This window comes from Protopterus annectens, chromosome 1.part1 (assembly GCF_019279795.1).
Source record: "Protopterus annectens isolate FY-2018-M chromosome 1.part1, PAN1.0, whole genome shotgun sequence".
Lineage (NCBI taxonomy): Eukaryota > Metazoa > Chordata > Ceratodontiformes > Protopteridae > Protopterus > Protopterus annectens.
The window spans coordinates 1,162,659,857-1,162,671,942 of NC_056726.1; positions in this window are offsets into that span (position 1 = coordinate 1,162,659,857).

Sequence of the window (12,086 nt, forward strand, 5' to 3'; positions counted from 1 at the left end):
CAACACAGAAGCAGTACATTACTAACTGCACTTTTATGTGTGGTAAATCACACAGACTCATACAAATGAGGATCCACAACTGTATTACCAGTTCCACATCTTCTCATCTCTGCTCCCTTGCACAACAAATAACCTCACACCAACATACACAGACTAGTCAGGCCCATTATAACATGCACTGCAGCCACATCCGGTTAAACTTGCCGGTACAATCTGCCTGTAAGGTATGCAATGTGACACTATAAATGATAGAACTACACATAAAACCCAGTACACCTATCTTGAGAATGATATGCCAGAACTAGTGTCACTGCCTCAGGTATGTAACATCTCCCTTTTGTGTTTGCACAGGCATCTAGGACTAATTGTCTCATGTATGCCATGTTGTGCAGCCGCTCATAACTATAAGTACAAACATGTCATTGGTCGTTCAAATACACACCTGGGATTACCCAGTCTATGAACCATAGTTAACTGTTCCAGAATGGAACATATAAATATTCTACTCTAGCTAAACACCACATTTGAACATATGGCAATATGGCAGCCTTTAACTTTCATAGGCTATATATGATCTGTAAAAAACGGTATTCCACTTACCAGGTACAGGACTATGGATTGGGCCACACCTGATGGACCTGTGAAAAGGAGAGGGAGAGTTATTGTCAGCACCACCAAATGTTGCAGCACTACAAGGTAATATGTGCATATATCCACATGTACAGTAGCTACTGTGATACTGGTTGTATTGCTGACATTCTGAGTATGTGTGCACAACTGAACATAAACCCCAACCCCCCCCCCAATGCAGCTAGACCTAACATCCTTTTACAGGTATGTACAGCTTGCCACAAGGCCTTATACAGTATTCCACTGGTGAACACAGTATGCTTACCTGGATGCTCTTCTGTGGACACTGTGCCACCCACCTCCATGATGTATGGTGTGATGGATGCCTGGGAGCTGTTGTGTGTTCCTAGGTTCACCAGGAATTCCTCTGTGGCCGAGTGTGGTTGTTCCATCACAGACACTCCACTGGTGGTGGCACAATCCCTGGCAACATCAGCTGCCCTTCTTCATGTTGGACCTTCTCATAGGTCCTGTCCTGATGGCCAATCTGATTGACATCCCACACAAGGTCTGCCCACAATGCTGCCCACTGTTCTCCTTTATACCTCCCCTAGATAACAAGATCTGATGGTGCTGTCTCTGTCTATCCACTATTGTCATTCTCCGCATCTGAGAAGAGGGCATGTCTTCTGTGGTACATGGTTCCTGAAAGACAACAAAAGGGGAACACATTACAGGACCAGATTACATCCACTATGTACAGGTCCAGCACACCCATAATTGCCTGCACTATCCACTGCTCCCTCACACATCATACCCCACAGTCTGGCAGCACACTACATGTGTGGATACCACCAAGGTAGTAGCAGTACTGTGGTATGCCCCTGTGTGCTGTGACAGATTCTGCTGCATGTTCCTACACCCTGCACTACAGTCTACTGTAGTGTGTCCCCTACGGGCAAACTCCCACTACTATGTCATATATCCACTGCCAGACAAATAGCAGTGTGCTATTATAACAGCATATTGGGACAGTCCAGCAACACCAGTGTGCCACAATGTCAGAAAACAATATAAACCTGCTGTAGTATATGTTCTCTGTAGGCATCGTACCTCTCCTCTATAAAGATGTTTGCAGAATGTCAAGATGTTTGCCTTATAGTTCTGGTTATTTTCACACAACATTGTGGATTTCTGACTAAAGGATGGCCAATCATTGATGGTTGATGTCAGAAAATAAAGACAGACATCTGAGTTTAAGATGTCAAACCCTCTAGAACACAGTTATGCTACTGTAATATCTGTTATTGTATTCCCATTCTTACTTTGTACAAGCAATAGTTACAGTGTCCCTAATTTTGGTCTTTTGTCTCTCCATTAATTATGGCTTTGTTCAGATATCTTGCTGTAACAGGTTGACTGCTATGCTATGCAGAGCTCTCACCCAGACAGTGAACAACATACACAGGACCATGAACATGAACTTAGCCAGAGTACATCAGGGACAATCAGGGACACTTTAAAGTGTTAGAAGTATTTATGTGAGACATTGACAGAATGGGAGGAGGTGAATTTGTGTACATCATCTGACATTACAGGAGTATACACCCTTACCTCTTGTCACTGTGTTTTATGTGTCATTCACTAGCTTCCATACAGCAGCCAACCATGGTAGGTGGGATTCAGAGGGTCAGAGCTAAGATGTAGGGGAAATTCAGGGACATGTGAGAGGCATGCCTGTAGGTGTAGGACATCTGAGTATCAATGACATGTCATTACCATAGGTTTAAGACAGGCTTACTGCTGTGATCCCTATTCCCCAAAACTCCATCCTCCCATCTGCATCAGGTTTTATGGAGAAATCAATTACATGCCTGGTTGAGTGCAGTAATCCTTTGCTGAACTTTGCTTATGTTAATCTTTAGAAAATATACTCTCTGTGTGAGGTAAATCTTATACAGGCTTGTTCCCCATAATCAGCTTCTTGCCATTTTAAGGTACTGCTCATTAGCAGGTAATTGCTTCTGCTCCAATCTGTGGCTCTGATATGGTAATTGCAGACAAAACAGATGAATTGCACTATCATTAGCCAATGACATTCCACCACAGTGCAATATATAAGGCCTTCATGTAGACCTGTGCCCCTTTCTTAGCTGTTAAGATGGACAGTACTGAGGTGTGGAGACTACAGCATCACAGAAGGCAGGTACTATAACTGTCAGCTGTAGAGATCTATACAGTGTGTCCACAGTTTCGCCTCATATGTGTGGTCAGTGTCCCATGACATTGTGGTCATCTGGCAATTCACTGGCAAATATTGTGGGTTGAGGTCAGTAATGGAAAACACACATTTGAATGTCAGACTTCATACCCCTCTGAATATGCATCCTAATGCAATAGATGTTATTGTGTCAACTTACTATCAATGTAGGAGCAAACTGTAAAACATGCCCCAATTTCTGGACCTTTGTCCCTCACATTAAGTATGGCTGTGTCTGGATTCCTTGTGCTAGAGGGTTGGGAGGTATGGTAGCTCTGTAGTAGCTACCTTTACATACAGGTGTATATGCTACAGGCTCTAGAACACATAGGAGGGAGTGTGACCACTTTGGAGGACAACAAGCTGTACATGTAACTGCGGCAGCTGTGTCAGCCCTGTCATTATAGCAGAGCCAGGGTATGGGTATCCTTTACAGTCCAATCGAGGCATGTGATTAAGGTACATCTGTTATGCAACACTGCCAATAACAGAGTAGTAGGTGACATTTAGTTATGCTATACAAATATGTGTAGTGTGCCCCCACCTGCAGGCGTTTGACTTGCAAAACTGGATAGTAGTTCATTAATTAGCAGTAACCTGTGTGGATAAAGATTGCATGACTCAGTCATTAATTTCTGTCTTCACAATAATGTAAATGAACTGCAATACAAGACTGGACTTGAACCCAGGACTGTGTGTGGCACCAAGTACTGCATGCAAGGCATTTAACAGACTGCGCTACTGAGTCACTGCTACAGCAGGTTTATTTGCAAGATATATCTGCACACATACAGGCTGTGACAAACATTTTCTACATCCATCGGTATGTGCATGGCTTCATATGGATGTATTTCTACACCAGAGTCTCAGTTGAATATGTCTTTTGCCATGAATGCCTTAGCAGGAGCCTTTCTACATGTTGCTGATACAAGGGCACATTTACCTGCTATCACATGTCTCACTTACATCAATTGGCTGTAAGTGAGGCCTGCTATCACAGATCTCACTTACATCCATTGGCTGTCTAGTGGTGTATTATTGCATCAGAATGCAAGGTACACTCTTATTTTCCCCATTAATTTATAATTCCAGTTTGCATGGTGCGGCATGGTGCACAGCTCTGCTGAGACATGCCTAATGAATATAAGTGGTAATCATTATGTTTTGATGAAAACACCTGCTTTAATTAAGATCTGCATGCTGTTCTGGGTTAATGCAGTGTGCTGCAGGTGTGATGGGCTTGGGTTCGACACATGGCATAGGTGTTTATTTTGTACATGAGACTTACAATGCTAAAAACACATATACTCATTAGTGCCCTATTTAGCTGAGGTAAGCAAAGCTGCGTGATGCAGTGCAACATACAGCTCTGCACTAAAAAAACAAAATAAGAAAGAAAAGCAAAAAGGGTCAATAGGAAAGTGGTAAAATGGGGGCAACCAGGGGGAAAACATATTGAAAGGCAGGTAGGGATGTGCATGAAGGGTGTAGGAAAGAACCATAGTTATCCATTTCTTGTACAGCAACAGCTGTGCACTTTGACAGATTTTGTAGATTAATTTGTACTCTCAAACCCCAAAGAGAGGGGTGAGGATAACATAACTGCACTGTCAAGCCAACTGGACCAAACTACTTATATCCAGTGGACACATGTGTGAAATGGAGAGCTATGTATGGGGCGGTATGCTTTTGTGGGACAGGTGCCCATTTTTTTTTTATTAAGGTGAGAGTAAAATGTTCAGGAAAGGACATAGGTATGTTTGGGGAGGTAAGCTGGGTAGGTGAAGATGCATTTGCAGACAGACAACACAGCAGACAGAGGCGGTGTGTGACACATGAGGTGGGTGAACACCTTGGATGGGAAAGGTGTTGTGGAATCCAAGTCACATGTGCCTCCATTCAACAGCAGTGTGACTCACGTCCCCACCCATGGAACTGTTGACACTTCTCCTTCACTGCCCTATGCGTGGCTGTTCCTGAGGCTGGACACCAGGGTGAGGCTGCCCCACCTGGTCAGCCAGCATGCCCTCAATCTGGTGCAAGTGGCGTTCATAGCTCTGATGAACAATCCTGTACACCATGACCAGCAGTTCAGCCTGGGTTACAATGCCCCCACTGCCACCACTCCAGGGAGTGGCTGGGCCACATCCCCAGAGGCAGTCCCATTTGATGTTGCAGGTGGTGCAGGGGCAGCGGAGGGGGCACATCCGGTCTGGGTCCCAGACATGCTAGGAGCAGGTGTCATGGTCGGTTGAGGGAAAGTAGGCAGATCATCTTGGAACCAGCCTACCCTGATGTGCTGTATTAATGGAGGTATAGCAATAAGTATAGATTAGTTGTGAACAAATCCTTGTTAGTAATAACAGCATGGCACAACATTGGAAATAACCTCATTACATATCAATGCATATTATGTGAAACACAACAATAAATAACAGAACAGTTAGTATGTTAACAGCATGCCAGAAACAGTTACAGCATAATGCCAACAAAATAGGTAATGTAACAAGATATGTTAATATGCAACCATTATAAAACATAACAATAATAAAACACATGTCCCAAATTAGAGTTATTGTAACAACATATGTTAATAGTAAACCATAACCAATGAATAACAATAAGAAATAAATGAAGATTAGGGTTGGGGGAGAGAAAAAAAACAGTCCATTAGTAACATTTCTGGTTATTTCTTTGACAAAAGTACTACTATCTACTCTATGGGTCTGTACTTTGTTTATATGTACAGTGACTGCAAGTCTCCTGTAGCTGAGGTAAGCAAAGTAGCATGTACATACCTCTCAAGCTATTTGCATGGGGCACTATGGGCTAAGCAGTAACAACTGCGGGTACAAAACTACACAGAACACTTGCACATCAGGTGGACCTATATAACTGCTAAGGTGTTCTGTGGGCTGATTTGTTGATACTTTGCAATCTAGGTAATCATTTCCATGGTAATCCTATGACAGACAGATTACACACTATTAATTACATAATGTGAAATCTTGACACTTGAGAGACATGTATGTGTATAGTGCAGATACTAAACAGCTGTCATGCCTTGGTTGACAGGCATGAAAATAGAACCCAATAGCAGTGACTGCAGGGGACATCTGCATAGGATGTATTAACTGACTGCAGCAACTTTTAACAGATACTCCAGGCATATAGCCATACTGGGATTACACATTTTATATCTGAATGAACATTGCAGTTGAACACATTCTTGCTAATGATTTTAACAGTCTGTGACATCTAAACAAACAATTATCTACTCATAATATGGGCTTCCTCACCCATTTAGCTGTAATTCCTGTGGAGAGAGAATCTATAAGCATTACATGGCTGCTACTGTAATATTTAGTGCTACATAGCACTGGATTTGAAACCTGGTCTGTGTATGGCAAAACATGCTATATACAGAACATTTAACAAACTGAGCTACTGAGTCACTGCTAATTAGTGACTGACTGATATTTTCCTAGAGCTCACCTGGAACCAAAATATGACCTGGTAGTACTACTACAGTGTTATATTAGACTGCAGTGTATACTAGACTGCAGTGACAGTAGAACACACATGCATAAAATACAAACATAACAGCAGATGGTAGGTAAGCTGTATATCAGTATAAACAGTGCTGGTGTACACAATTTATAGTTAGTGGTTTGAAATATCTGTGAAGTCCACAAACAATAACAGCTCATGTACTGGGCTACCTCACCCTTTATTACACCTTTATTACCTGATGTCTGTGGATGACAGAACATTATGTGAAAGATGTTGGCCTAGAGACAGCCTTGAACAGTACTATATGAGTTAACCAATACAATTTGCATCCATTGGATTTTGCATCTACAGCTGTGACAGTGTAATACTGCAGCAGCTTACCTTACAGCCTGAATGCATACATCTCTACTGCAAAAGTTACAAGACAATCAAAACAAAATTGTCCTTGTTGTTATTGGTATTGTTTCATGTTTTATTGCAGTACAGTTGGCATTATTTATTTCTCACAATACAGTTCTAATTCCACATTTATTGCACTACATACTTTACTGTATATGACAGTGTTATACTTGACTGCAGCAGCTTACCTTACAGCCTGAATACATACATCTTTACTGCAAAAGTTACAACAAGACAATAAAAACAAAATTTTCCTTGTTATTATTGGTATTGTTTCATTTTTTATTGCAGTACAGTTGGGATTATTCATTTATTGCAATACAGCTTTAATTACACATTTATGGCAGTATAAACTTTATTGTATATACTTTACTGCAGTTAATACTTTACTCTTTCTTGCTTATTTCCCTACAGTTAGCATAATACATCCATACTCACCACAATCATGGAGCAACTTGGCCAAGCGCCCAAGGTGTGACTTGACATTGTGAGCCCTCTCAGCTGCAGCTGTTGGGAGAAAAGCACACCATTATGCATGTCAGCTTTGCAGACCTTTAGATTACATATTGTTAAAACAGAGGTAAAGTTACTTACATACTTGTGGGACATTCCTTGCTGGACTCAGGTGTCCAAAAGTCCCCTCTTATGTAACTTCAGGTCATCATGGTGGTGACGACACTGCTCCTCTGTGCCGTAGATACCAGTAACACTGGTGAGTTTTCTGACCAGCCAGTCCCAGGCTTCCCTGGAAACCTCCCTGCAGAAGCCAGTCATCATGGTTTTTAACTAGGAGTTCAGCCATGACCCTGGGCTCCAGAATGCCCCAGTGCTGCACCTGAAAGTGCGCTGCTAGTCTCACTAGTCTCACTTTTGGTGCCTCTGCTATTTATGATATACTTACTTCCATTAGGGGATTTTATTTTTGAGTGAGGTATGTAGTATCATAGAAAAGCTGATGACATCCAGCTTTATGTTTCCATCACTAAGGAGAGCTTATCTGATCTTATCATGGTCAGTTACCTAACAAGTTCTAACAGCAAGATGAAAGCAATTCTAGTGCATGCATATGTTAAATATTACATGCTCCTTCCATTCCCTTTTATTTTATTCATTTATTTTACTAAGGAATAGAATGGGATTTATTCTGGAAGGGCTGAAAGTAAAACCATGTTGCTTGGTTACCAAGTGTCATCTGTGATTAAATCTTCATAAATCCATCTAATAACACTCCTAAGGTCATATATTTTAGCCATTAGTCTGATCTTGAATCAGTTGTAGCTTATCAGTGGGAGTGGTAAGCACTAGGTAACCTATCTACCACATAAGAAGTGGTTTCTGGCCCAGAAATTGTAGTTATTATCCATTTGGGCAATTTTTCCATCTCTTTCAACTTTCTGATTTAAAAGCTTGCATTTCCACTTGCTTCTTTCCTGTAACTAGTCTAGTTCAGATACAGATTCTTAGTTTTAGCACTTGAATTTGCTTATTCATGCTCAGCACTTGTTCAGAACTTGTTGTAAGCACTAAATAAGCTAGAAGTTACTACAGCACTCAACCTTCCTCATTACACAGAGGAAAACAGTTTTTGTACTTACTTTCCTCACTTGCTTAGAGAAAAACAGCTCTTGCATTCGCTTTCCTCACTTGTCTACAGGTAATATCCAAGGGTCAGCTCCCAGTGTTCTCTCCTGTCTATCTGATGAATCTGGGCATCTTGGGGCAATGTAGAAATTGCCTCATGTACACAGACAACCCTCTCCTCCTCCCACCCAACACTACAACCTGTGAGAGATGCACTTATCTAGCCAAACTGGAGGTAAAGCTCTCTCCAACCAAGACTGAACTTGACAGTCAAGAGAAGAAGGTAAACACTTGCACCACACCACATTCATCACATAGTCCCACTAAACCTACACCACCAAAATCCGCACATAGAAACACGAAAACATTTGTGGAGGCTCTCAATAATAATCTGCTCAAGCAACAGAGAACTCCAAAGCAGAAACGCAAGCAACCTCCACCCCCCAACACAACACAAATGACACATAGCCCACAGACACAGTGTATCACTCAACCACAGCTCATAAGGCAAAACAACGTACCCAACACACTAGTCATAGGTGACTCTATAGTCAGGCACACTGATGTCCCACTCACCAGGCTAAACAAGGCAAAGGTTGCTGTCAGCTGCCTGTCAGGAGCCAGGATCCGCCACATAACCCACGCACTCAGGTCACTCCACAACTAGTACAAATATGACTCTGTCATTGTACATGTTGCTGTGAATGACCTGAGATGTACCTCCCTGGACTACATGAAAAGAGACATGGAAGAGCTCTCTAATCTTGTAGCCCAGGCAGGTATGACCTTAGCCCTAAGTAGCATCCTGCAGTACAAGGATAAAATGACTGATGTCAACAACTGGCTAAGCTTCTGGTGTCATTCTAAGGGGATCCAGTATCTGCCTGGGTGACATGGTTGACAGACCACGATGCTCTGCCAGATATGGCCTGCACCTGTCACCCCTGGGATTCCGGATTCTGGCTAAGGCTCTTGCCTCCCCTATAGTGCCTTTTTTAGGCAAGGTTCAAATGACAAATTCACCACAGTAAAAAGAACAGGCAAACAAAAACTGAGGGTAATGCTACTCAATGCTAGAAGTCTAAATCTCAAAATGCACTCCCTCAAGGCACTCCTTAAAATGGAGAACATCGATATCTGTGCAGTGACTGAGATCTGGTTCAACGCTCCAGAGAGCACCCCTGCATTACCAGGCTGTAACTAATACCACACTTTTTGGCCACCTAAACTGGACCAGAACACCAAAGGCGGAGGTGTGAGCATATAAGGATATATACACCTCTAGGCTAGTTGCTCAGCATAATGCATCAGAGGTTATCCAAGTGCAAGTAACTCTGGGCAAAACTGCAATCCAAATTACAGCTTGCTACAGATCCCCCACCATGCCCTAGGATTCCCACTCCTCTTTTCTTGATACACTGGAAAATATTAGGGTTCAGCCAAGCACCCTAATAATGGGTGATTTCAACTACCCTACCATTAACTGGGAAAACTACTTATGTACCAACTCCTTCGCTCAATGCTTTCTGGAATTCATAAATTCCAATGCTCTGGATCAATTTGTCCACACCCCCACCAGGGGAAACAATATACTAGACCTAGTCATTAACAGCATGAGTGACCGATGGTCCACACCTGTAGGCAACTCCTCATTGGTCAGATCCAACCTAACCTAATCACCCTAGATATTGACATCCCGCCCCCACCACCCATTAAGGAAACCATGATAAAAAATTTCTCCAAAGCCAACTTCATGCTTCTTAAAGACAGAAGTGACAAACTTCATGACACCCATGCTGATGGACAATACAGTTACAACTGCTGAATCCTACACAGATGTACTCTATAAACACTTACACGAGTGCATGGATCGTGTTATCCCAAACAGAACCAAGATGCTATCCTCCAAAAAAGGAAGCTAATATGGTGGTCTCCTGCCATAAACAAACTCTACAACAGAAGGAAAAAACTGTTGCAAAAGAGAGTAAAATCCCATGAGTGGAGAAGCTCCCTGGTCAGCCTCAGTAAGAAGCTTAGATCCCTTATAAGATCCTCCAAAGCTAGTTACCAAAACAAAATCACCACTGATTCTAGGGACAACCACAAAGTATTCCATAACTATGTCAAGAATCTCAATGGCAACACCCAGATCACCTCTGAGTTACAGCACAACAGCATGAAAATTACAGAACCAGCTGATATTGTCATCATCCAGGCAGATAGGTTCAGTGCTAACTTTCCCCCCTCTCACCCCTCTCACCCCCTAAAGGGCCCATATCTATACAGGAAGAATGCAGAGTCCCTGTAATCACAACTACGCAGGTAAAAGCTGCACTGTCTAAAGCCAAAAACACAGCATCCATGGGACCGGACAACATCCCAGGCTGCGTTTTACATGAACTTCAGAATGAACCGGCTCCCCACCTAAGCACCATGTTCAATCATAGCTTCATGTCTGGCTTTGTGCTCACTGAATGGCGCACAGCAACAGTTATCCCACTCCACAAAGGGGTAGCCACCACTAATCCCAGAAACTATCGTCCTATTAGCCTGATGAGCCTGTTCTATAAGGCCATGGAACGTATCATCACGGAACTCATAAAAAAAGACATTGGTAACCTCCAAAGTCTGGACCCCACCCAGTTCAGGTTTGTGAAAGGCAGATCATGCCTCCTGAACCTGATCGACTTCTTTGAGGCAGTCACCAAAGCCATAGACAAGGGTAAGGTGGCTCACACAGCCTATCTTGACCTCGCAAAGGCTTTTGACACCATCCCCCATTCTGGAATTATAGCTAAACTCACTAAACTAGGTATAAATCTCTACGTCACAAGATGGGTTGCCAACTGGCTCACTGACAGAACCCACACTGTAAAAGTTGCAGACTCCAAATCTGACTTCAAACCAGTGACAAGTGGAGTACCACAGGGTTCAGTCCTGGGACTTCTCCTGTTTGGTATCTACTTCTCTGAAGTACAGGCTAACACAGAAGGCCTTTGGCTAATGACATTCGCAGATGCCTGCAAACTAGGAGCAATAGTCAAGTCCTCAATGATGTGGACATCCTACAGACAGGCCTCACTGAGACAGATGCCTGGTGTCAGAGCCATGGCCTCAAGCTCAATGCCAAAAAGTGCAATGTCATTCCCTTTGGTAAAAGCTCAGTACCCATGAACTACCACATAGGTGGCAGTCTACTTAACGCTGAATGTGTGATAAGAGTCCTTGGGACCCAGGTGGACAATAGTCTCTCCTTTGATAATCACATTGCCACAGTAGTCAGGAAATCCTACTCCATGGCACACATCATCACAAAAGGGTTCTCATCCTGGAAAAATGAGGTTATTGTTTCCCTCTACTCGACACTCATTAGACCCATTATATAGGGTACAATGCCCCTTTTGGAATGTACCTCACAAGACATCTGCAGCAGCTGGAAAGGCCACAGAAGAACCTCACAAAGAGGATTACTGGCCTCAAACAGATGCCCCACACTGACCGTCTCAAAAAACTCCAGCTTTACTCTGTAGCATATCGCCTACTCCGAGATGATCTCTGCCTAACATATAAAGCTATGTCAAACCCAGATCTGTTGGACATGTTACACCTAAAGAAATCCCAATCCCTCTGATCTACACGCTCTAGGGACCTAAACCTTGTCACCACAATAAAAAGGACATGCTGGAGAGATAGATTCCTGTACCAGAGACTTCCCATACTCTGGAACAAGCTACCTATCTATGTCAAGCAAAGTTCCTCATTA